This window comes from Solanum pennellii, chromosome 1 (assembly GCF_001406875.1).
Source record: "Solanum pennellii chromosome 1, SPENNV200".
Taxonomy (NCBI): domain Eukaryota; kingdom Viridiplantae; phylum Streptophyta; class Magnoliopsida; order Solanales; family Solanaceae; genus Solanum; species Solanum pennellii.
Genome location: NC_028637.1, coordinates 73,088,813 through 73,115,802, shown reverse-complemented (window position 1 = coordinate 73,115,802; position 26,990 = coordinate 73,088,813). Strand labels below are relative to the sequence as shown.

The window sequence follows — 26,990 nt, the reverse complement described above, 5'->3', positions numbered from 1 at the left end:
ATCCTTGAATACAAGTTACAATGTGTAATACATAGCATAAAGTAATAACATACTAATTATAGATAGATTAACATAAAAGAAGGTAACTAGAAGGGGATGAGAAACTAGAATAGAGAAAGGGATGAGAAATGCCAAAGTTTCGATATGATTTGCATAACGGTTCGTTCTACTCCATAGAACTTTTTAACAATAGCTAATTGAGTCTGGATCCCATATAAAACTCCCCAACATTTTATTCGCCCCAATAATATTAACTGGTTCAGTCATATTTGCCGCGTCTAGGCCATAGGCCCTCACGAAGTCATCGTGGATCACAATAGCTACGTACTAAAATACTGTTACATAATTAAAATCTAATCATGCAGGGTACCTTCTAAATATTTTTATCCTTGAGACCAAGATAATATTTCACTTTCACATTTCTATATTTTGGTACAACACCAACATTATCCTTAGAAGAAACTAATGGAACAATCATAGAGTCAACTTGAGGTCTGAAACAAAAAAAGCCAACGAAACCCTATATTTATTTTGATCCACAAGAACTCGATGATAAACCGATGGGAATTCACCATTAGAGAGTATATAAAGAAGATCACATGCGATTAGGGCATCGTTGGAAATCGGATATCACGACCAGAATCTAGACCCCAGACGAGACCGAAGTCGTTGACCTCTAAAAGGTCGCAAACAAGCCTACTTACGTCATTCTTACTTTACATAGGTTAATCTTAGCGGAAAATTTGAAAATTTTCTGATTCTTCAATTACACTTGCTAAACATTCTTAATATTTCGTAATCGTTCATCATCAACCATATAACATTTAAGAGATAAGCAAATGAAAGAAATAATTCATTAAGTGTTAATTGTATGTCGGCCAAAGTAGCACCAATACAAAGTCTGAACCAAAATAGGAAAGAAATGCTAGTGGAACATGCTCCACTAGCTCAACTTTAAAACTATGCTAGAATGTAAAACAGTAGCATCCTCGAAAGCATGAGGACCTACCAAACTCCGGATGAATGCTGACGTGCGAATAGCTGCAACAACGAACCTGTAGCTCTACCGCCCACCTGTGCTTGCACCTAAATGTAGATGTTTGTATGGAATTACTACACACTTGTACTAAGTATGGGTATATGCAAGCACACACCAGGGACATGCATGAGAAAGAATCGCTCTTTCCTAACAACATGATTTTTGGAAGTCAAGTCAGTGGACTTGCCATATTGAGAATGGGAAAGTTATGCCATGAGAGTGACATACATCATTATTATTATCGTATGGCACACAACACATAATATCTTTATATAGCACAAACATGCAACACATACTTTCTTTAATATTATTCATTCATATTCCATGAGACCTTGTTATCATAGACTTAACCTTAAGACTTTCGAAAATGAGGGATCAACATATGGGACCTCAACTAGGGAGCCTTCTTTAGCAAATACAGGGTCTGCTTCATTCATTCATACGTACCTCATTTCAGTTCATTCATAGGCCAGTGTGAACACCAGCTATACCTAGGATGTAGTTTAAGACTTTCATCGGGTTTACTGTTCAATGATCAGGAATAACATAATGTCATTACCTGAATCTAGCTGACCTCTTGCTTATCTTATCCTAACACCTTTGGTATCAATCATTTCTTTATATAATTCATTTGAGTCTGGCCTCATTCATTCATTGGGAACTTTAACTTTAACCAACATAGATCATGTCAGCATCATGAAATCCAGTGTCTCCCCCACACCGAAAAGAGGTGGAATCACCGGCCAAAGTGACTCAATAACATGCTAGCGTATATGGGAATTTAACCGCGCCAGATCCCTATAGTGGCAATATAGGTTCAAAGACTAGGAGATGTATAGAGAACCATACCCAGCAAGCGAGACAGTCTCATCTCATGAGAGTTACGTGAACCTCCGCCCTTCCCGAAAGAAGGCATCACCGCTCATAACTAGCCTATCGGTGCTCAGTATAAAGTTCCATTACATTCAACTCATACATCATGAAAGCTGACTTCTAGTATGAGGAAATCATAGCTCAATAGATGATTTCTCATCTCATCATTAGTATTAAGTGTTTTAAACTCAATATTTTCATTAGAGTGTTCGTAGAGACTGATCTCTTCATTATCTTACACTCTCATTGGTGAGTACGTATTGGTAACATTTACTTAGGCTCATTTGAGATTGCTCTCATCATATACAGTAGCCTCACATCATGATTGTCACCACATTCTTCATTATTAACCCTCCTAAGATTCATCATTTCATTACGTACATCTTAGGTTCACTTAGTTTTTGAACGTATGTTAGACTTATGTGTCTATACATACAAGCCATGGGGCTTCATTTATAGTTCGTTAAGTGATTCTTACTTTCCTAAGATTATGCATTACAAGACTTATGTATCTTGTATATATGCCAAGATCTTGATTTTTTAATCTAAGTAGATGACATTATTTTTGAATATTTTACTCACGTATGACTTATGTATCAATACGGAGTTTTGGGCACGGGAACCCAACTCTTGAATCATTTGGATATCATTTATATTTTTCATTGATTTTATTTCTAATATTCATAACATTAGAACTCTAAATTAAATCTCAACATTTTCATAAAATAATTAATTTTCTATTTTAATTAGGATTCTAAATTAAATCTCAACATTTACATGAAGGGATTTAGAATTCTAAATTAAATCTCAACATTTACATGAAGGGATTAATTTTCTATTTTAATTAGAATTCTAAATTAAATCTCAACATTTACATGAAAGAAATAAATTTTCTATTTTATATAGAATTCTAAATTAAATCCCAACATTTACATAAAAGAATTAATATTCTATTTTAATTAGAATTCTAATTTAAATCTAAATATTTACATGAAAGAAATAAATTTTCTATTTTTATCTTACTATTAATTAACCGAAAGCTTGGGGTTCGAGCCCCCACAACCTCTTAACTTTTAAATTTAATTAATTTCACTCCAATGGGGAGGTTGTGGGTTCGAACCCCCATAACCCCCCCTTATTTTTGTTTCAATTTCGCTGAGGGGGGCTGTGAGGTGGTGGGTTCGAACCCCCACAGCCCCTCTATTCTTCTTATTTTTTTTTCTTTTAAAAACCCTTCTCTTCGCGTACAGGGAGGTCGTGGGCTCGAATGCCACGCCTCCCCTTTAATTTTTCTTTTCTTTTCGCGAGGGAGGAGCTGGTCGCGAGTTCGAACCCCCAGCCCCCCTTTATTTTTCTCTTATTTCCTTGCGAAATCAAGGGTTGGTCGCGATCCCCTCCAGCCCCATTTTCTTTTCCTTTTTTATGCGCAAGGCAGGGGCGAGGGTTCGATTCCCCCAGCCCCGTTTTTTCTTTTTTTGTAATCAAGGCATGCTGTGGGGAGGTCTTGGGTTCGATCCCTGCAGGCCACAAAACTTTTCTTTTTATTTCTTTGACGTCCAAAAATTTCCAGATTCTTTTAAAGCCTATTTCTAAGTTCTGGAAATTTATTCCATGATTTTTCTGCACTTTTTCATCAAATTTTACATTAGTTCTTAGGGAGATTTCATGGTTCATTCAATTCACTATACTTCATCATAATGAACATCACATTGTACACCCATTACACACATAAAATACATGATAAATACACAACTTATACACCCCAAAATAGTGCCTAAAACACTGCCCTATACACGCCCATACATCAACTTTTCCGATCATATTTTGATGATCATTATCGTGATTTCCCGCACATAAACATATTCATATTTAATTTAAACACATCATTCATGCAAAAATCTAGCAGCACAACATACCCATCCTACAAATTTGTTAGGGAGCTAAGGACAAGGACATACGAAGGGGAAGAACCTTAGTTTCAAGAGTTTAAGAAACGTATAAAAGAAAGTACTCTTGGAGAAAGAATTCCATGATAGAAACCCATACCTTTATTGATGTTCAAACGAAGAATTCGCTACCCAAAACTCTCTCAAAAAATCAGTCCAAGTTACCTCAACGTCCACACCACCCAACGAACAACTTCTCTTCGCCTTAATGTTTTTGGTTGCTTTGTTTTTCTTAAAATTTCATGTGAGTTTTTCAAGCGTGAAGAACTGTTGGTGTATTCTCTGGCTTTTGTTGTGCTTGGCAAAATAACGTGAGAAAGATGGAGAACGTGAGAGAGAGAGAGAGAGTTAAGAAGCGTGAGAGAGAGAGAACTATTAGGATTAGGAGACTAATTCAATGACTTAGTCAAATAGAATTTAAATTAAATTAATACAAATCTGGTTTATTTTAATTAATCCGCGAAAGGACCATTATGCCCTTAAAATTCCAATTTTTTAATTAATAATTAAATCACCTTAAGTACCTATTATTTTATTTTATTTTATTTTTTTCGGATCGTTACATTATCTCCCCCTTAGGAACATTCGTCCCCGAATGACACTACCATTACACATCGTAATGCCAATTCGATCATAACTTAATCGTTATGCACAATTAACCAATAGCAACACATACGAAGAGATAAGGAACTATAGCCTTACGAGTAGGAAGTCTAACCTCATACTAGTGCATACACACCACACACAGTCAAATAAATGAAGGACTAATTAAGGCTACTCACCCTAGATTTCACCAGAAGTGCCTTCCTCTGCACCCCTAGACTTGAGTGCGAAGAATCGTTGCCTCCTTAGAGCCTCTTCACTTGGTCCATTAGACAGAACTCTCTCCTTTACTTGTTCTTGAATTCTCCTAATCGGACAATCCTTCACCATTTGACACAACTATAACAAGCATTAGTGCCCCTCATACACTCTCCTCCATGTAGTTTGCCATACTTCCTCCAAGGTGGTCTCTTTTGAGGTGTATCTACTTCATTGTTTCTCTTAACTCTGGACTCAAAATTCCTATCATGGAGACCCTTGGATGAACTTGAATCCCCTTGGTGGGAGAGTTCTTTCTTAAACCTGGGCTTATCCCTGATTTCAGTACTACTCTTCCTTGAAAAATTCTCATCAACTTGCCTTGCCTTGTTCCCTACCCTAGTGTGTTTCCTCTTTCTGCTTTCCTCCTCTTGCTGGACATGGACCATAAGCCTGGAAAGGTCCAATGCTGTCATGCAGCATAGCTGCCCTACACTCCTCTTCGAGATCCTCAGCAATTCCTGTCAAGAATCTACTCATCTCGTCTCTGCTGTTAGACACAAGAGAAGTAGCATACCTTGATAGTTTCACAAACTTCAGGAAATACTCTCTGACCGTCATAGATCCTTGTTTAAGGTTGATGAACTCGTCAACCTTGGCCTCCCTCATCTCTCTGGGGAAGAATCTTTCGAGAAATGCTGTCTTGAACCGCTCCCATGTGACTGGCACTCCACCTAGGACACGACTATCTTGCCACATCTTGCACCAAGTCTGTGCAACATCCTTGAGTTGGTAGGAAATCAGCTCAGCCTTCTCAATATCAGTGGACCCCATGGCCACCAGGATCTTATGCACCTCGTCTATAAACTCCTGAGGATCCTCTGAAGTCTTAGCCCCTGGGAACAAAGGAGGATTCATCCTCCTGAAATCTCGCAGTCTGTCAGCCATGCTGCGAACCGGTGGGTTCTCCCTCTGAACATTCTGTCGGTTGACTTGAGCAGTCATAGCCTGAGCTTGCATCGTGATGGCCTGTGCCATCTGGGCTAGAGATGTCCTCACCTCAGCATCAGTCAATCTAGCTGGGTTAACTGGCATGGCCACTCCTTCAGCTGGAGCCTGGGGTGGATTTTGATTACCCCTAGCTGCTGCTGCTCCCGTCCTCAGACCCTTAGTTCTCCAAGTGTTCATTCTCTAAAAACGACAAGGATTGATGCTAGACACGTTCATAACACCAAGAATTCAAACATTAGGAAAAGCACGATAAGATCAGAAGAAGGGAAATTTTTCCTACGCATCATGCAGTCTCTAATCCAGGATAGTGGTGCACTTCACTACCATGACTTAGAAACTACTTAATGTGGTTGATGTGAACTTATTATTCTCAGAATTTAACCTAGTGCTCTGATACCAACTTTGTCACAACCGGAATCTAGACCCCAAAGGAGACCGGCGTCATTGACCTCTCAGAGGCCGCAAACAAGCCTACTTACGTCATTCTTACTTTACATAGGATAATTTTAGCGGAAAATTTGAAAATTTTGATTCTTTAATCACACTTGCTAAACATTCTTAATATTTCGTAATCGTTCATCATCAACCATCTAACATTTAAGAGATAAGCAACTGAAAGAAATAATTCATTAAGTGTTAATTGTATATCGGCCAAAGTAGAACCAATACAAAGTCTGAACCAAAAAAGGAAAGAAACGCTAGTGGAACATGCTCCACTAGCTCAACTCTAAAACTACGCTAGAATGTAAAACAGTAGCATCCTCGATAGCATGAGGACCTACCGAATTCCGGATGAATGCTGACGTCCGAATAGCTGCAACAACGAACCTGTAGCTCTACCGCCCACCTGTGCCTGCACCTAAAAGTAGATGTTGTATGGAATTACTACACACTTGTACTAAGTATGGGTATATGCAAGCACACACCAAGGACATGCATGAGAAAGAATCGCTCTTTCCTAACAACCTGATTTTTGGAAGTCAAGTCAGTGGACTTACCATACTGAGAATGGGAGAGTTATGCCATGAGAGTGACATGCATCATTATAATTATCATATGGCACACAACACATAATATCTTTATATAGCACATAACATGCAACACATAGTTTCTTTAATATTATTCATTCATATGCCATGAGACCTTGTTATCATAGACTTAACCTTATGACTTTCCAAAATGAAGGCTCAACATATGGGACCTCAACTAGGGAGCCTTCTTTAGCAAACAAAGGGCTTGCTTTATTCATTCATACGTACCATATTTCAGTTCATTCATAGGCCTGTGTGAACACCAGCTATACCTAGGATGTAGTTTAAGACTTTCATCGGGTTTACTGTGCAATGATCAAGAATAACCTAATGTCATTACCCGAATCTAGCTCACCTCTTGATTATCTTATCCTAAAACCTTCAGTATCAATCATATCTTTATATGATTCATTTGAGTCTGGCCTCATTCATTCATTGGGAACTATAACTTTAACCGACATAGATCATGTGATGATCATGTAATCCAGTGTCTCCCCCACACAGAAAAGAGGTGGAATCACCGGCCAAAGTGACTCAATAACATGCTAGCGTATATGGGAATTTAACCCCGCCAGATCCCTATAGTGGCAATATAGGTTCAAAGACTAGGAGATGTATAGAGACCCATACCCGGCAAGCAAGACAGTCTCATCTCATGAGAGTTACGTGAACCTCCGCCCTTCCCGAAAGAAGGCATCACCGCTCATAGCTAGCCTATCGGTGCTCAGTATAAAGTTCCATTACATTCAACTCATACATCATGGAAGCTGGCTTCTAGTATGAGGACATCATTGCTCAATAGATGATTTCTCATCTCATCATTAGTATTAAGTGTTTTAAACTCAATATTTTCATTAGAGTGTTCATAGAGACTGATCTCTTCATTATCTTACACTCTCATTGGTGAGTACGTATTGGTAACATTTACTTAGGCTCATTTGAGATTGCTGTCATCATATACATTAGCCTCACATCATGATTGTCACCACATTCTTCATTATTAACCCTCCTAAGATTCATCATTTCATTACGTACATCTTAGGTTCACTTAGTTTTTGAACGTATGTTAGATTTATGTGTCTATACATACAAGCCATGGGGCTTCATTTATAGTTCGTTAAGTGATTCTTACTTTCCTAAGATTATGCATTACAAGACTTATGTATCTTGTATATATGCCAAGATCTTGATTTTTTTATCTAAGTAAATGGCATTATTCTTGAATATTTTACTCACGTATGACTTATATATCAATACGGAGTTTTGGGCACGGGAACCCAACTCTTGAATCATTTGGATATCATTTATATTTTTCATTGATTTTATTTCTAATATTCATAACATTAGAACTCTAAATTAAATCTCAACATTTTCATAAAATAATTAATTTTCTATTTTAATTTGGATTCTAAATTAAATCTCAACATTTACATGAAGGGATTAATTTTCTATTTTATATAGAATTCTAAATTAAATCTCAACATTTACATGAAGGGATTAATTTTCTATTTTAATTAGAATTTTAAATTAAATCGCAACATTTACATGAAAGAAATAAATTTTCTATATTAAATAGAATTCTAAGTTAAATCCCAACATTTACATAAAAGAATTAATATTCTATTTTAATTAGAATTCTAATTTAAATCTAAATAATTACATGAAAGAAATAAATTTTCTATTTTTATTTTACTATTAATCAACCGAAAGCTTGGGGGTTCGAGCCTCTACAACCTCTTAACTTTTAAATTTAATTAATTTCACTACAATGGGAAGGTTGTGGGTTCGAACCCCCACAACCCCCCCTTATTTTTGTTTCAATTTCGCTGAGGGGGGCTGTGAGGTGGTGGGTTTGAACCTCCACAACCCCTCTATTCTTCTTATTTTTTTCTTTTAAAAACCCTTCCCTTCGCGTACTGGGAGGTCGTTGGTTCGAATCCCACGCCTCCCCTTTAATTTTTCTTTTCTTTTCGTGAGGGAGGAGCTGGTCGCGAGTTTGAACCCCCAGCCCCCCTTTATTTTTCTCTTATTTCCTTGCGAAATCAGGGGCTGGTCGCGAGTTCGATTCCCTCCAGCCCCATTTTCTTTTCCTTTTTTCACCGCAAGGCAGGAGCGAGGGTTCGATTCCCCCAGCCCCATTTTTTTTAATTAAGGCATGCTGCAGGGAGGTCCTGGGTTTGATCCCTGCGGGCCTCAAAACTTTTCTTTTTATTTCTTTGATGTACAAAAATTTCCAGATTCTTTTAAAGCCTATTTCTAAGTTCTGGAAATTTATTCCACAATTTATCTACACTTTTTCATCAAATTTCACATTAGTTCTTAGGGAGATTTCACGGTTCATTCAATTCACTATACTTCATCATAATGAACATCACATTGTACACTCATTACACACATAAAATACACGATAAATACACAACTTATACACCCCAAAATAGTGCCTAAAACACTACCCTATACACGCCCATACATCAACTTTTCCGGTCATATTTTGATGATCATTATCGTGATTTCCCGCACATAAACATATTCATATTTAATTTAAACACATCATTCATGCAAAAATCTAGCAGCACAACATATCCATCCTACATATTCATTAGGGAGCTAAGGACAAGGACATACGAAGGGGAACAACCTTAGTTTCAAGAGTTTAAGAAACGTTCGAAAGAAAGTACTCTTGGAGAAAGAACTCCATGAGAGAAACCCATACCTTTATTGATGTTCAAAAGAAGAATTCGCTACCCAAAACTCTCTCCAAAAATCATTCCAAGTTACCTCAACGTCCACACTACTCAACGAACAACTTTTCTTCGGCTTAATGTTTTTGGTTGCTTTGTTTTTCTTAAAATTTCATGTGAGTTTTTCAAGCGTGAAGAACTGTTGGTGTATTCTCTGGGTTTTGTTGTACTTGGCAGAATAACGTGAGAAAGATGGAGAACGTGAGAGAGAGAGTTAAGAAGCGTGAGAGAGAGAGAGAACTATTGGGATTAGGAGACTAATTGAATGACTTAGTCAAATAGAATTTAAATTAAATTAATACAAATCTGGTTTATTTTAATTAATACGTGAAAGGACCATTATGCCCTTAAAATTCCAGATTTTTAATTAATAATTAAATCACCTTAAGTACCTATTATTTTAATTTATTTTATTTTTTCGGATCGTTACACCGGATCAATTGAAGTTCATCCTTGGTCTTTTTTAAGATTTGAAGATCCTTTGTATTAATTGTTTGATGGAGTATTGTTAGGAATAATGAATCTGTGTGAGGAGCTAACCCTAGTGCATGATTAGGGTTAGGACAACATGGATATGAATTTAATTGTAGGGCTCCTTCAAATTCAAATGAATTAATTGAATGTTCTAGAGATGGTTGTAAGTAGTTGAGGATGAACATGCAGAGTTGAAAGGACAAAACTTTCATCTTCTTTTGATAATTTTCCATCACATCACTGCAAGAACCATCACAAATAATCAATTAAAGAATCATTATATTACACCCCGCGTCTCAAATTATTTATCGTGATTTTTTTGAAAGTAAAATTGTCTCAAATTATCTACGTAATTAAATTTATGCTTAGTATGAGAGAAATATAATTATTGTGTAGAATTATCTATCAAAGAACTGGATTATATAAATATTTATTATATCATTAATGCATATAAGTAGATTCACATAAACTAGATCCATGTACTTACAAAAAATTTTGATTATCATGTGGCCAAAGTTCCTTAGCATGATCAAGTGGAGAATCCACAATTTTGAACCCTTCATGCCGTATGAACTTTGTGAAAAAGGTGTAATTCAAGTTATGCCATGGTTGGTGGCGCCATTAGTTGATCTCATGACCTTCACCTTTTGTTCAGCAGGCAAGGCAAAGAGTCGTCTTGCCTAAGATTCAATTTTATCAAAAAGTTCTAAAGAAATGTCATCATTAACAACGTGAAATATTCCCCATGTTTTTCATGCATGGCCCATATAAGTTCCACAACATTAGGGGCTAAAAGATCAATTATTGGGATGTTAGAGTTTTTGTCATTATTACTAGTTGGGACATTATTGATTTTAGCCCATAAATGAGAATTTGGCACTTCTTGGATTGACATGGCCCATAAGTTCCACAACATTAGGGGCTAAAAGATCAATTATTGGGATGTTAGAGTTTTTGTCATTATTACTAGTTGGGACATTATTGATTTTAGCCCATAAATGAGAATTTGGGACTTCTTGGATTGACCGAAAATATATGGGAAGAATGTGTTGAAGACTTAGAGGTTCTTTGCAAGCTTCTTCAAGAGTAGAAGTAGCCCTTATTTTGGACTTTTGAGGGAAAAGACAAATATTTCATATTAATAAGTATATAGTTTTTTTTGGAATATATATAGGGTAGGAAAATGACCCTTTTACCCATGGATTTATTGCTCTTTTTTGGAATATGTGTTATCGATAAGTAGGTTCTCAATTTTATCGGATTAAGCTATCCTTTAATCATATATTTTGAATCAAACATTTAAATATTTTCTTTAAATATCTATTTGACTTACGTTTAAGATCATATATTTTAGTTATTCCTTTAAATATATGTTTGACATAGATTTTGAATCAATACAGCTAAAAATTTCTTTTAAGTATCCATTTAACTTATTTTGGATTAGTCTACTAATTATCCTTAACTTTATCGAGTAGATCATGTAACTGCATCGTCAAATGATTTTACGTCCCTCAAAAGAGTCAGGTTTTGTGCTTTTGAGACATTCATTTGCAATTTTTTTTTAAAAAAAATATATTGGATGTTTAAACACATTTTTTTTAAAATCTGTCAGAACTTAAAATTTTCAGTTTCAAATATTGACTTCAAATTTATGATCGAAGCGGAGCAAATGATAGGGTCAATAACAGAGAAGGGCTTAAAATGTCCCTTATGTTTTTTAATTGGTACAAAATTACCCTTCATCCAACTATAAGTCCTAAAATCTCCCCTGTTGTCCACCTTTTGATTCAAAAATACACTTTTATCTGTTAGATTATACTCCCTCCGTCTCAAAAAGGATGACCTAGTTTGACTTGAAATGGAGTTTAAGAAAATGAAAGAAGGCTTTTTAATCTTGTGGTTATAAATTAAAGTTATGTTAAATGTACCAAAGTACTCTTTAATCTTGTGGTCTTAAACATGTCAAATGAAAAGTAGAAGTGAAATTGTTGCCAAAAAATGAAAGGGGTCATTCTTTCTAAACAAACTAAAAAGGAAATAGGGATATTCTTTTCGAAACAGAGGGAGTACTCATTAGATAAACAGAGGGTAGTAAAATTGTACCAAATCTCATAGTTGAATGACATTTTAGGCCCTTTTACGTTAAAATAATTTAAAATTAGTTAATATATAAGCTTACATGATTGACTTAATTTTGAATTTCATAGTAAATTTAAAATTATAAAATGGTTAGGCATCTAAACTCTACACTCCTCCCTCCCCGGCTCTTCATTTCCTATCTCTTACAAAAAAGATTCCTATTTGGATCTTGTTTACCATTTTTTAAATTTATGACAAACAGGAGAGCGAAAAAGGAGGAAAATAATGATATATTCATATAGAAATAATGAATTCAATAAAAGATGACTTAATTAAGTAAATATGTACAAATAATACATTTTTCTTTTGTGGGTACCCAAAATTAAAAATAATCAATTCTCTTATCCCCACCCTCATCCCATCATGAAAATATTAATAACTTAATACTAATTAAAAAAATATAAATATGTTAGTTCATTTAAAGTTTGAGTCTTGGATATCCTAATTAAGAATAAGAGATTACAAAAAGGAATAAAAGAGAAAATGAACAAGTCATTTGGATAATTGAGAGAAAAAATTATATTAATGAAAACAATAATTTTCCTACATGGACAATCAGTCGGCGTAAGTAAGGATTTTAGTTGGATCCTCAATTATGAGTTTGGTTACGTTACAATAAATTGGGATCCATATAAAATAGGTCAATATGAAGATCACATGAAATTATTTATTTTTTCAAAATTATTTTCAATTGTATCTGGACAAAATTTGAATCCGAAGTGGTTTTATAGAATTTTTTGTTAAAAAAATATAATTTATTATTTATTTGAGAAGGGTTTAAATTTGGACCAATCACATTAAGCAATAAAATAAATAAATATTTAATAATTTTAGTTTAATGGAGCTACTAAAAATAAGGACAAATATAAATCAAAGAATTTTCATCGAGGGTATTTAGCCGAAAGGTGGACGTAAAAGGTATTTAAGGGCGATAGGTGCATGGAAGGTAATTTTGAACCAACTCAAAAACTTGAGGGGAATTTTAGAACCTTCAACGGAGTCGAGCTTAAAGCTTAATTTCATAATGTATATCGTGTGTGCGCGCGCGTGTGTACGTGTGTGCACGCATGTGTGTAGTGTGTGTAAAGGGTTTATACATATTTATGCACTATGCATACATTATTACACAATGTTGATTATATTGTTATCTATTTCCATATGTTTTGCAATATACATATATAAAAAAAAGACCCAACTAGCTCAATCTTCACCAAATAACTCAAATTTTAACCACAATTTCAAAATGACATTCTCAACCAATATTAGTCACCCCAAATTTGATATTCAAATCAAGACACACATGATATATAGCAATAACTAGTTGTGGACTGTGGATTCAATAGTCAAGCTCCATATTCAAATGAACCCAACACTTTTGATGTGTAACTTAAATCATATACAAACTTACCATAAGTTGCAATAAATAGTAGGTCTAAATTTATAATTTTAAAAATACAATAGATTCAATACTAAAAATCATAAAAACTAAAAATCATAGAGTTAAATTAGAATTTGGTCACTAACAATAACACCCACTTAAAACAAAACCCAATTTTAAAAATCTAATTTCTTTGAACTCAAGTTTTGAAGCTTCTTTAATGACTTCCAATGTAACTTTTCAATTGTTCTTCAATATATCAGTCACCACTAAATGTTTTCAAAGAATTCAACCAAGAAAAATAATGGAGTAATAAAACATCTTCTTGAAAATTAGCAAACTAGTCAAATTTCAAATATAATTGTTAAAAATAACAACTCTTTAAAATAATTATTTAAAATGTTATTATAGTAATATTTTTAAAAAAATTAATATATCCTAAATTAGTTCCTAATTTATTTCACATTAATCACATATTCTCTCTCATATATTATTTTTATATCAAATTATATATTTATAGTTATCCTCCTAAAAATACATTATATTCTCACTTCTCATCAATTTCACTTTCTTTGTATTCATTAATTTTATTCTCCTTCTTGTTCTTTCATATTCTTTGTCTTTTTCCTTTTTTATTAAAATGGAAAAATATTAAATAAAATTTTTGTATCATATTCTCATTCAATTGGATAACTTTCTTTTGATTTGTATTTATTTTGTTAATATCAGAAATTTTAGTTTAAATTTGTATTTTCTTTGACCGTTTATGTTTTCTTGTGTCCAAATTTATTCAATTTCAAAATTATTTATTGAGTAAATTTTCCTTTGAGTATGATTTTTTAAGTAGATCTTGTTACTATCTAGGTAGGTTTTATATTTTGGTGTTTACATTTTTTTAATTTAAGTTAATAGTTAATTTCATACTTAATTTTATGTTCATATTAGTATTGTCAGTTGTATTTTTTATATGACAATTGTATTTTCAGAATCCTGTATTTACTTAAATAAAATTATAGACGACTAAAATGATATATATTCTTACTTAAATTGTATTCATATTAGTATATATGTTGTATATTTAACCTTTAATTATATTTTTTAATAATATTATATTTATTTAAGCATATTGTATCCATGTGCATTCAAATTAATCATTTTGTATGCTATATTTAAATTCAGTTATCAACTGTATTTGTATTCAAAATTAACTGTATTTTGTACGTTGTATATCAATTTTTTGTACTCGTGTAATTTTATTTTTAGCTTTTGATCAAATAAAATAAAATATTCTAAACTGATTTTATATTTTAAAAGTTGTATCTCGAAAATTATATTCAAAAACTTATTTCCTAACTGTTGATTAAATTCATTATTCACTTTTATTTGTAACTTTCTATTTAAGAAAAAGTTGTATTCTAACCTAATTTGTATTCCAAAAATTGTATTCTATTCTATAAGTTGTTGTCTATAATTGTTGAACAAATTTGCATTCCCAACAAATTTATACTTCTATCATTCAATATATACAATCATAATAATTCAATATAGAATAGGAATAACATCATCAAAATTATATTCAAAATAAATTTCTATTCTAATAATCCAATACATAATATCATCAAATTTGTATCCAAACTAATTTGTATTCCTATTATTCAATTTACAATATCACAACAATAAAGTTGTTTTTGAATAAAATTTCAAAAAATCTACTCTCATGGTGCATCACACCTAATTTTGATGAATTCTTTGAGATAATACGAGATCGATCATATCTTGAAAAATAAATGTATTTTTTGATTGTATATCTCAATCGATTTCTTTGATCATTCATCGATTTTGAGTTTATAGGAACACCGACGATGAATTGCTTCACTTTTGTATTTCAAAATTGCTATCCAAATCTATCAACAATTTTGAATTTTCCAAGAAAAACGATGAGGATCGTATACAATTTAATGTTTAACGACGATGCACAAAATTTTGATCGTTATAGAATTTTGTATTGTTTAAGAGAGAAGGATGATGAACTTTTTTTTACAACTCATCCATGACTCTTGACAAATAAAAATAAAAATTTTTAGAGGAGTTTTGTCCATAAATGATGATCAATCGACTTGACTTCTATGAAGAATAAGGATTATCGATGGAGAATCAAATATCGATAACGGAATCTGAATAACAACTGATTAATTCAAAAAAAATTATTCAACGAAGAGTGAGGCAAATAAAAAAAAACTTCAATTCAATTTCAATGTAGTTACTCGAAAATGGTCATTGAAAATATGTAAAACAATGGTGAAAGGTGTATGAAAGAACAAGAGAGAGATGACACTTTATATTTTTCCAATTGTAACTAATTAATAATTAGAGATTTAAGTGATTTTTACCTTTTTTGAAATATTTTCTCCCGTGATTTCTCCATTCTGATATTAAAAATTTGTATTCTCCTAATTATATAAATTAAATAAATACAAAAGTCAGTCTTATAACAAATCAAAATATTGTCATTTTAAATAAATATTGAAAGTGTTGACAAGAGATCCTATTAAATACTAAAATTGTTATTTTGAAATTTTCCAATTTCAGATTAGAACAGTAAGGATGGAAAATATGAGCTCATTTTGTTTATAAAGTTGGGCCGATTGACATGTCCATGTAAACATCAAGTGCTAATTTCAACAATTATATATTTTGTCTGAGTTGCCTTTTGATAGACTATATCTAGTGAGTGTATATTAGAAAGAAGATCAGTGTATTCGAATACAGGTAATCGTTGGTGATAATTGTATATAGCCATAACGTTAGTGTTTTGCTTTTGAAAACTGATTTCAAAAAATATAAAAAATTTTAAAGAAGAAAATTCATAGGATACAATTATATACTTTTTTGATGTAGTATTTGTATATTAGAAAGAAGATCAGTGTAAACACCATTAATCTGATTGTATAAAAGTGTTGTATTAATTGTATATATGATTTCTGTGAATGATTTGAAATAAAATTTTGTGTGAAAATTGTACAGATAATGGCCTCATTGGATACTAAAATGTACAAATTATAATCATATATGAAATATTCCCATCTCTATAACTAAATCTAATTACTTTATGTATATGTATACAAAAATAAAAATAATATGGAGCCTTTAATATACAATCCACTACTACCACTATTAAAACTTAGTGTATTATTCATTATACATAACTTAAAGTATGTATAAACTAATCAAGTCCATTGACACATACAATAACTAAAGGAATATACAATTAAATAATGGAAGATATATATAAATAACTAAAGCATGTGCGTACTAAACATGCAATATACTATATACAATTACGTGAATAAAAAATTTGCTTAAACAAATAATTTTTTGTAATCATATGAAATTTTTCCATCTGTATAATATAATTACTTTTTGTATATGCATGCAAAAACAAAAATAATATGGAGCCTTTAATACACAATCCACTACTATCACTATTAAAACTTAGTATATTATTCATTATACATAACTTAAAGTTTGTATAAACTAATCAAATCTACAGACACATACAATAACTAAAGGAATATACAAATATATAATGGAAGATATATATAAATAACTAAAACATGTGTGTACTAAACATGCAATATACTATATACAAATACGGGAATACAAAATTTACTTAAACAAATAATTTTTTTATATTGACACCTAAGTAACAAAAAAATTGCATCTAAAGTTGTGTTTTAAGCCACTACCTCATGATTATGATGTTCTTCAGATCCTTCAATTGCAAATGCATTCTCCTCTGAATCACTGTTTACTGCTTTCCTCTTTCTTCCTCCTTGTACAATTTTAATGCCTCTAGCTGTAGCATTGTTAAGAACTTCTTGAACTGTCGTAGGGTCATATTTTTTCTTTGATCTCAATTCTTCCATTGTTTGTTCATGTTGAACTTGTTTGGATTTTACCATAGATCCTACATCAATCCCAAAATCTTGAGCTAAACCCATTGAAAACGAGGATAAATTGTCAACAAAATTGACATGCAATGGAATACCTCTGGTAATCCTCATAGATGAAGATGATTCATTCATTCTGATTTTGAAGAATTTGTGATCTAATAAGAACAAACAATCGATTATTTCACCAAAAAAATATGAACAAACATAAGAAACACAATACATATACAATTGTTGAATAAGAAAAAAAAATGGAAAACGACTAAAATTTTGGAGTACCTGCGAAAGTTGAATTCAATTTCGGGAAGGAGGAATTGAATTTTCGATAATTTGAAATTCAAAATCGGATAGAAGTATTAATTGTAGGAGAAAAAGGTGGAATATGAATAGGAGAGATGATAATGTTTTGTGTAAAATTATATACAAAATTAAAAAAAAAACTTTTTATACGATTGGTTTAGGAATAGGTGATGGACCCCATTAATTTTTGCAAAAAAAAACTATAATTATAGAAAGTAAATAAATTAAACTATATCCTTATTATATAATTACTTAGGAATGTTTGCCATTCCATGTAATTTTCCCTTATATATTTTGTCTGAGTTGCCTTTTGATAGACTATATCTAGTGAGTGTATATCGCCTCTTTCCTCTTTCACGCACCTCTCTTGTCCCTCTACTTCTTTATATATGTGCTCCGCAATTTCATGTATCTATGTATATAACATGCACCGATATATTTAATATATTTGTGTGTATCAATTTCATCTAGAGTGCTCGATATTTAATATTTGGTGTATCCAAGAAATTTTGCAGCTACCTGCAAGATATTTTTCTACGATTTCACATACTGAAAATTTTCAGCTACGTAAAAGTTAAATAATCACAAATGTGATATGTATACCAACATTGTAATTTAGTATTTTGTCCGTGAGCAAATTCACAAAAGAATTGAACTACTGTATCCTTTTCCCTATATACTGTGTGTTTCAGAAACTCTTGTTCGGAAAGGTCAAGAGGACTAGTAGAGTAGCGTACGGGTTATATGTGATGGACCGGAAAACAAAGCCACAACAAGACAAGGTTAAAATAATGTTTGTAACCAAAAAAGGGAATGAAGGCCTATAACTTCGGGACAGGAGACTAGGGCATGTTCCTATTGGTGTTCTTAGAAAAATAAAAGATTTTATACTTGTAGTAACTTTGCTATTGATCAATGTATCATATATCCTCAAGCTAGACAGACTAGAATTCAATTTTCTATAAGTCACACTACAGTAGATCATGTGTTTGATTTAGTACATATGGATGTTTTGGGCCCATATAAGGTACTCATAACGGAATGAGATTTTTTTCTCACTTTAGTGAATGTCAATCTAGATGAACATGGACTTTCTTAATTGCTTTAAAGTATGATAAATTGTTTTTGTGAAATATTTTTGGAAAAATCACTCCACATACACATTTAAAAGATGATATTACAGGTTTTAAACCTACTTTTAAAAAATCTCGCTTATAACGATTTAATTACGGGTTATAACATATCATTGTTTATTTATAAATTAATTAAATTTTAATTTATTAAATAATTAATATTTTTATATTATTATAAGATGATTTAAATAAAGAAGACACCACAATTATCTCTTACACAATTATAGAGATTTACATTGATTCATGTTACTTTTTTATAGTCACATGTCGGATTGACATTGATTCATCTTCTTTTTTTTTTACACTGTCATTATCTCTTACACCATTTTAGGGATAACATTAATATTAGAGAATCAATTGTCATTATCTCTAACACTATTTTAGGAATTATTTTCTTCCAGCTTTCGCACCACTATTCTTTCTCAAAATGAATTGTTTGTTTTGAACGAAAGAGTTTTTCCGATTAAAGTGACATTTCAAAAAGGAATTATTTTTTTATTCAGAGTCGCCACTTGAAGTTGAGTTATGGTGTTCCAATTCACCTTTTGTTTAATCCCTAATCAAAAGGAAATAATTCTTTGTTTGGTCTACGAACCAGAAATTCAGGTAAGAAATTCTGTTGACCGAGGGGAAGGTATTAGGCATCTCTCGAGTCTCGTAGTTCTAGCATGGTCGCTTTAATTGACTTATACTTATTTTTATTATTTTTGGATATATTTTATAGGTCATGACTTATTTGTTTTATATTGATGAACTTTTATTTGGTCTCAACCTAGATACGTAATCGCATTCTTGGTCTTGACGCTAAGAGGCATAACTGTCTTCTTCTCTCGAGTACCTCACACCTAATAATTCCAATGTAAACCTCTTGATTTAAATTAATGAACGTTTAATTATTAAAATAATTTAGCCAAGGTGCGTAATCGCATCCTTGAAATTATCTTAATGTCTCAAAAAAGACGTGTAACCACATTCTTAAGTGAAACATATATATTTAACGTGCCAAAGTGTTCGATCTAAGGTTAAACATATATATTATTTCCTTATAAAGAAAAAACAAATAAAGTAAAATACTAAACTTCTAAAATAAATTTTAGACCATTTTCATGTCATTTTTATTTTTTACTATTCTTAAAGTTGATGCCAAAATTAAACATAACTTTCTAACTCAACAAAACAATACTGAATCGTAAAAATAAATCTCATTTTTTTGATTGATAAAATAAAATAAAATAATTTTAATCTATTTACTTATTTTAATATCATTTTTTTTTACTATTCTTAAGGTTGACGTCAAAATTAAACATAAATTTTCTAATACAACAAAATAATACTGAATCATAAAAACAAATCTCATTTTTGATTGATAATCATAAAATATAATAAAATATTATAAATCTATTAACTTATTTTAGCCTAACAATTCTTACTTTATTATCATTGTCTAAATATAGAAAAGAACAATGTCATCACATTTTATTTTTAAGAGGTTACAACTAATCAATATAAATAAATAAATAGAAAATAATCATCAATTAATGCTACATTCATTAAATAAACAAAGATATAACTCTTTAACCCCATAATCATTTCAATCAAATAATAAATAAAACAAAATTATAATCAAACTAATCATAAAAATTACAACAAATTTCATAAATTAATTAACGATTTAAGGCAAAGTTATTCCTAAAGAAAAAGTTTCGCAAAAACTTGATCGAATGTCGATTAAAAACATCCACAAATTTTTGTAGATTGTATGGGGTGATATATGTATTGTATTGATATGAAAATAAAGAAAAGGTAGGAAAAGATATGAATGTGTTAGGCAAATTTTTGAAAGAAAATAAAATGAAAATGTTTTTTTTTTAATTTCTCGTGCAGATTTTTTTTATGTTGCTCATCTATTTTATGTTTTTTTCTCCTTTTTCCATTCTATTCTGTATGTATTAGTATGTATATATTAATAGTAGTGTACTAGTGTAGGTGATGTGGGGGAAGATGTGAGGAGTTGTGTGTAGTGGAGTGAAATGGGTTAAGGGAAATGTGTAGTAGTGGAGTTAAGGATGGTTATTATTAATAATTAATATAAGGGAAAAGGGTCTATATACCCCTCAACTTTGTCATTTAGAGCTGATATACCCCTTGTTATGAAAGTGGCTCATATATACCCCTACTTGTAAACAAATGGCTCATATATACCCCTACTTGTAAACAAATGGCTCACATATACCCTTTTTCTCTAACGGAAATGAAAAAAACAATAATTTTAATCTAAATTTTTATTTTTTTTTCTAAAAAATTATAATCCCATATGAGTAAATTTAATCCTCGTCAAACATATTTTTTTTTTGACTTTTTTTGGTTTCAATGACTAATTTATAATTATTATTTTGATAATCAAATTTATTTATGTTTCACTAATATTCTTGTAAAACTTATTGTAGATGATAAAATTTTTTTTCGAATATGAAATTAAATTACAATACACACACAAAAAATAGTTTAATTTTTTATTCTTTAAACTAAGGAATGAAAGAAAAAAACAAAATAAGAATAAGAAATTCAAATAATTATAATAAAAGAAGTCAAAAAATAATTTATGTATGAAAAAAATTAAAATATACCTTGAACTTTGATAGAAGAATCATATATACCCCTAAATAATTTTTTAAAAAAAATTAGAAGTAATAAATATAAATTTAAAACTAATTTTTTAACTTCCGTTAAATGAAGGGTATATGTGAGCCATTTTGTAACGGCAGGGGTATAAGTGAGCCGTTTGTATAACGGTAAGGGCATATATGAGTCACTTTTATAACGAGGGGTATATCAGCTCCAAATGACAAAGTTGAGGGGCATATAAGAAGAATATCATGTAATTATTAAAATAAAATAATAAATAGAATAGCTAATATAAAAATTATAATTAAGAAATATTAGTTTAAACCAAAATTAAAATATATTTTTTTGTTTCAAAATTTTAAAATAAACTTATTAAAATAAGACAAAACTAAAATATCTAAAAGAAATATTTAAGGAATAAAAAAATTAGTGTAAAACCTTATCTTCAGCCAAAAATTACGTGTCTACAGTTTGCCCCTCTTTGACTGGAAATATGAAGTGTTTTCAGACAAAGAAGTAGACAAACGACAAGTTTTGAACGGACTCTTATTAAAAAGAAAAATATGCGACCGAGTCCTTGTTTTGGACAGCCTACATATCCCGGGTTGTAAGGGAATCAGGTCACGTGTAGTTCAAGGAGATGAGGTGATAAATTGAAAGTTAAGTGAGGTTCCATTGAGGCTCTAGATCGCGGATCTTATCCTTATTTACTTAAAAATGAAAACTAATAGTCGAAAGGTAAATAAATATACAAGCTCCTATCTATGCAACTTTTTCTTGAGTCTTCACTTGAATCTTGACTTTAAGATATCACCTTGATTTTTGGGTGAGTATCCTAACCTTGAATTGGATTGGAGGTTGAACTTTCCACTTAGACTGAGCTTTTGACACTATTCAAAATGACAATTAGAAGATACTCTTGAATGACTGCATGTTTTCTTGATCGAAAGCGGATTAGTAAAAGATGTGAAGAAGTCAGGTTGTTTCATGCATTGAAGAAGTTGAAACTGGCCATCATGGGATTGATTATTCTAAAAAAGATTTGAAACTTTGTTCTTGAGTTTTAAATTCATGTCTCGCTTAAGGAAACCTAAAAACCATCACCAATAAAAGAAATGAACAAAATTTTTGCCCCAGTTTTCATTGGGAAAAATTTCTAAGTTATTAGCAAATGTGAATTAATATAAATAAATAAACTCAGACTAGGAAGTGTTTATTATACAAGATAATAACCAAATTCCATTATGTGGGAAGGTCCTACTAATCTCATTATCCAGGAGGGTCCTTCTAGTCCCATTATTAAAGAAGGTCATTGCTATACTTTGTCCCATTATCCAGGAGAGTCCTGCTAATCACATTATGAGGAGGGTTCTGCTAGTTCCATTATCTAGAAGGGTTCTGCTAATTTTATTATGTAGGAGGGTCTTTCTAGTCTAATTATTCAGGAGGGTCCTGCTAATCCCATTATCCAGGAGGGTTCTGCTAATCCCATTATGAGGAGGGTCCTGCTAGTCCAATTATCCAGAAGGGTCCTGCTAATCCCATTATGAGGAGGGTACTTCTAGTCCCGTTATCCAAGAGGGTCATGCTAATCTCATTATCTAGGAGGGTCCTGTTAGTCCCATTATCCAGGTGGATCCTGCTAATCCCATTATGAGAAGGGTCCTGCTAGTCTCATTATTCAAGAGGGTCCTGTTAATCCCATTATCCAGGTGGGTCCTGCTAATCCCAATATAATATGATCCTGTGTCCCATTATCTAGGAGGGTCCTGCTAATCCCATTATGAGGAGGGTCATTCTATTCCCATTATCCAGGAGGTTTATCTAATCCATAATCAATGAGGGTCTTGCTAGTCCCATTATCCAGGTGGGTCTTGCTAATACAATTATGAGGAGGGTCCTGCTAGTCCCATTATCCAGGAGGGTCCTGCTAATCTTATTATCTAGGTGGGTCCTGTTAATCTCATTATCTGAATCAACATGCTTAATTGAGACGAGATAGATGAAAAACCCTCAACAAACATTCTATATGAGCTAGCCAAACCCAAGAAACTCTTCATATTAGTTGGACACGTAGGTTTAGGCCAACTTTCAACTTCTTTTATTTTGGGTATCCACTCTTATTCCATCACCAGAAACTATTTGGCTTAAGAATGCCACACGCTCAATCAAAAAACTCAAACTTGGAGGACTTGGCATACAACTCCTTATCTTTTAAGTGTGAAGGACTATTCTGAGGTGACTAGCATGATATTCTACATTCCTTAAATTGAATAATATGTCATCAATGAAGACGATAACAAATATATCTAAAGAAGGCTTTAAGACTTTGTTCATAAGATCTGTGAACATAGCTGGTGCATTAGTCAAACTGAAGGATATGAAAAAAAACTGATGGCAGCCTGATCTGAGATCAAATTTTGTCTCATCTATTGTTCTCATATATTGTTCTAAAATTTGTCTTTGGAATATCACATTCCCTAACTTTCAACTGATGCCAGCCTGATCTGAGATCAAATTTTGAGAATTAAGAAGCACCCGGATGTTGGTCGAAAATATCATTTATCCTTGGAAGAGGATACTTATTCTCGATGGTAACCTTATTCAATTTGTGGTAGTCTATACATATCCTAAGGGAACCATCCTTCTTTCTCACAACCTAGACCGGACCACCCCAAAGTGAGTCACTTGATCGAATAAAACCCTTATCTAACAATTCTTTCAATTGTTCCTTCAACTCCAATAGTTCTACTGGTGTCATTCTATATGGCGGAATATAGATAGGACGAGTATCTGGGATGATGTCTCTGCCGAAGTATATTTCTCTCTTAGGAGGGACTCCGGGAAGATCATTAGGAAAGACTTGTGAAATCTCTTTTACCATAGGAACTCATAGGAGGGAAGGTACATCAACACTTGAGTTATCAACTCAGATTAAGTATTAAATACATCCTTTTAAAACTAGCTTACTCTCCTTAATGTACAAAATTAAACGACCTTTAGGCACAGATGAACTACGACTCCACTCTATGACTGGCTCATTAGGAATCTAAAACTTGACAACTCGAGTTCTACAATCTATTGATGCATAACATGAATGAAGCCAATCTATAACTAGAACGACATCAAAATCTACAATGTCAAACTTTACTAGATTAGTGATGGTATTCTTGTGATTGATAAAAATAGGACAATCAGGATAGACTGTTTCCGCTAGAATAGACTCTCCGACAGGGGTAGAAAAATAGAAAGGTTCACAAAGTTTTTCAGGAAGAACCTCAAAGTAATTTGCAACATAAGAAGTTACAACAGATAAACGCGCTCCTGGGTCTAGCGAAGAATAAACATCAAAAGCAAAGACTTTGATCTTACCAATGACAACATCTGGATGGTTCTCTTGTTCTTGGCGGCTAGTGATTGCATAGAGGTGGTTTTCCCCTCCCCCAGTAATAGAAGTTGCACCTCTATGTTCAGCCTTGTCTGGTGGAGCAACTGATGAAGATTGAGCTCTCTTACTCTGATTTCCAGTACCTTACCTGTTCTTAGGGCACTCCTTCATGAATTGACCCACTTGACTACACTTAAAGCAACATGTTTGGCTATCACGACATTACCTAGGTGGTAAATACCATACCTAGACATGCACGAGCCTAGCTATCTCCTTGTGCCACACTTTCTTGAGACTTCATTGTCTAGATATGAAGTTTTGCGAATTCGGGGCATGATGCTCACCTTTATTTCTACGTGCACGAGCACTAGACAATAATGGTGCAGGGCCCATTTGTTTCTTGAACTGTGACCGATTCGAAACCACCCTTTTGCTACCTAGACTTATTCCTAGTCTAAGCTTTCTTGATTTTATACTCTTCTCTGTCTCTCAGCTTCTCCTCTTCCACTTTATGCACATAAACCTTCAATTTGGATACGTCCATATCACCGATCAATGTTTCAACTCTTCCCTCTTTGCTTGATGCACGACCCAAGCCAGCGACAAACAAGCTCATTATTCTCCTTATGTCCTTAATTATTTCAAGAGCATAGAGGGATAGCTAGGTGAACTTTGATGCGTATTCATGCACACTCAAGGATTCCTATTTCAGTGTAAGGAACTCCTGTACCTTAACTTCTTTCAATTCTCGAGGAATGAAATGCCCCAAGAAAGATTCTTCAAAGAAAGCCCAACTCGGATGTGGTGCATTCTCATCTCTTCCCCCATTCCACTGATCGAACCAAAATCCTAACCATATTCTTCAGTTGGTATGCAACTAACTCGACTGTTTCAACATCAACAACATAAATCACATCAAAAGCTTTCTTCAACTCCTCTATAATGTTTTCTCGATCCTCAATAGTGTTCTAACTAGTGAAACTGGGAGGATTTATTCTCAAGAACTCCAAAATCCACGAAATGTCAACCCTTTCTTGTTGAGATCCTCTTTCTTGACAAACCTAGTAAGTCACATCCTGACTCCACATCCTAATAACCCCATGGAACTCAGCATTGGTAACTTCCCCTTGAGGTTTAATTTCATATGCATTGGGTAACTCTTGTTCCTGAGGTTCAAGATTTCTACTATTTGGGTGACCTCGTGCTGCTCTTCATGCAGTCATGGTTATTTGAAATACGCGCAAGAAGGAATAGAGAGAGACTTTTAGAGATAAACTCTAATGCACAAAATGAGTATGAAAGAAGCGAGATTGTAGACTCCTAATTAGAGATGCTGCGCGCTTCACACTGATGACTAGGACTGTACAGATATTCCTTCATAGACTCTCTAGGATACTTGAACTTTGTGCTATGATACCATGTTTTTCACCCCTCGAGACAACACTTTGGACGTGGCCCCCAATGACAATTGCTTGCTTTGAGCAAACCCTTGGTCTAGCTTACTTAACATAGCGGAATACTTACCTCAATAGTAAAAAAGAATTATTCTCACGAGGATAAATTTACAAAAATGTCTTGTCCAAAATTGCACTTAATTCTAAAAATAAAATATCTGAAATGCGAGATGAAGAGAAACTCAAAACTGATTATCTGATTGACTATCCACCTATGAATCCTCTATAATACTAAGATGAATGTAGGGAAAACCCCCCAAATATTCTATAAGTAAAAACATGGAAAGCAATTAAAGAGTCCTCATGAATGCAAGGAGGCTTACCAGTGACTCTACGTGCTCACACGAGATCAAAATGGCACTGGATGCTGATCCTAGTTACCTGCGTCTGCATCATAAAAATATGTAGGTGAACTGGCATCAATACATTGCATGTATGAGTATGCGATTTGGAATGCTAAAAAAACTTAAGTTGGTCTTCTTAACTCGTAAAATATTGAACTTAATATAAAGCAATAAAGACACCTACAATATATATATATATATACATATATATATGTATATATATGTATGTATGTATGTATGTATATATATATATATATGTATATATATATATATATATGTATATATGTATATATATATGTATATATGTATATATATATATATATATGTATATATATATATATGTATATATATATATATGTGTGT

At 32.5% G+C, this 26,990-nt stretch overlaps 1 pseudogene; it reads right to left on the bottom strand.

Moving 5' to 3' along the window:
* Nucleotides 1–346: 346 nt before the first annotated feature.
* LOC107022915 lies at nt 347–25,222 on the bottom strand (annotated as a pseudogene).
* Between the last annotated feature and the right edge of the window lie 1,768 nt (nt 25,223–26,990).